Raw genomic sequence first — 2,008 nt, forward strand, 5'->3', positions numbered from 1 at the left:
TCAAGCCCCTCCTCAACAAAGCTATCAAGGCAACAATCCACCGGCCCAAAAATCAAACACGGATGAGATATTGGCCCAATTCATGACCGCTACCCAAGCCTCGTTGCGAAATTTGGAGAATCAACTCGCTCAATTAGCTTTGAAGCAAGAGAACCGCCCGCCGGGAGCATTGCCATCGAATACGGAAGATCCTCGAAATCAAAAGTTCGAGACGTGCCAAGCTATCGATGTCAAGAGCGAAAAAAGGGAAGAAATTCAAATCAAGCCGCAAGTCACTGTAGCCGAATGGGCCGAGCCAATCCCATATCCACAAAGATTGCTAACGAAAAAGATCGAGGTCGAGACATGCCAAGCAGTCACCTTGAAGAACGGTAAGCAATTGGAGGAAGCCCCACGAAAAGAGAAGAGAAGCACGGTAATCGAGAAGCCGAAAAAGAATGAAGAAAAAGAATCATCTCATGACGAGCCACCATCGACGGTGCCTTCACAAGTCCCTCCAATTCCTTATCCTCAAAAGTTTATAAAGAAGAAGCTCGATGCCGAATATCAAAGATTTTTGGACAAGTTGAAGGAAATTCGAATAAATATTCCTTTCATTGAAGCACTTCAAAAGATGCCAAAGTGGGTGAAGTTCCTCAAGGACCACGTGAAGAAAAGTAAGAAATTGCAAGGGAACGAGATGATCCAACTCACGGAGCAAATTAGTGCAATTCTTACTCGGCCTCTTCCACAAAAACTCGGCGATCCAGGTAAGTTCACTATTCCTTGTACTATAGGAGGTAAAAATTTTAGATCGCTCATTGATTTAGGTGCTAGCATTAATCTTATGCCGTACTCTACTTTTAAAAATCTTGGGTTAGGATAAATTGAACCGACGGCTATAACTCTTCAATTAGCCGATAGATCTTTAGTTTACCCAAAAGGTATTTTAGAGAATGTGCTAGTGAAAGTTAATAAATTTATCTTCCCTGTTGATTTCGTTATACTTGATATAGATGAGGATAGGGAGATACCTCTTATCGTAGGGAGACCGTTTTTAGCCACGTCGAAGACGCTAATTGATTGTGCTAGTGGTGATCTTACAATGACTGTGCATGATCAAACAATCAAATTCAATGTTTTTAGTGCTAATAAAAATCCATGTGATAATAATGATTGTTTTGCTATTGAGCTTATGGATTTTACAAATAATGAAAAGTTTGATGTTTCGATCTTGGACAATGGGAAAGCATCTTTGAGTGCAGGAGATGATGGCGGAAACGGGAATCGGACGGAGCAAGTTTATTTCATGGACTCACTTTTGAATCCTCCGAGAGAAAGTCATGCGAGTCGAGGTCTTAACGACGATGAGAATGCAAGGAAGATGTTGCCATCCAAAGGCTCGAGCAAGTCACGAGAGAAGGATGGGTCAAGCTATAGTGGTCGTAAGGAGAAAATCAAAAAGGAATTGCACAAAGGACAATTGGTGTTATTGTGCAAATCCCGTCTTTGGTTACTTCCAATGAGGTGCAAATTAAAGTGGTCGCGGCCGTTTATTGTCCAAGAAACTCTTCCGCACGAGGTGGTCAAAATAAAGGAGCGCGATTCAAATCGTACGTTCAACGTAAAACGGAGCCGGCTCAAACCGTATTGGGAAGCGAGTGAAGATTGCCAAGTGACTTTGGTCACTTTTGCTTGAAATTAAAGAAGCAACGTCCGGCTGAAGACTTTAAACTTAGCGCTTCTCGGGAGGCAACCCGAGCTTTATTGTTTTTCGTATTTTTTTCTTTAATTTTTCGTTTCGTTTTTAGTATCATAAGCATGCATTCTAATTTATTATTTGAATTTTATTTTTCAGGGTCGAAAAAGTGATCGAGGGTCGAGTCGGCTGTCTGCGAAAAAAAAAAAATAAATAAATAAATAATAAAAAAAAAAAAAAAAAAAAATAAATAAATAAGAAGTTTCAGGGGCACTAATAAGAAGTTTGTAATTTTCAGGGGCCTAATTGCAAATACCCACACGGCCGTGC

Source organism: Erythranthe guttata, chromosome 12 (assembly GCF_056151865.1).
Source record: "Erythranthe guttata isolate IM_541 chromosome 12, IM_541, whole genome shotgun sequence".
Taxonomy (NCBI): Eukaryota; Viridiplantae; Streptophyta; class Magnoliopsida; order Lamiales; family Phrymaceae; genus Erythranthe; species Erythranthe guttata.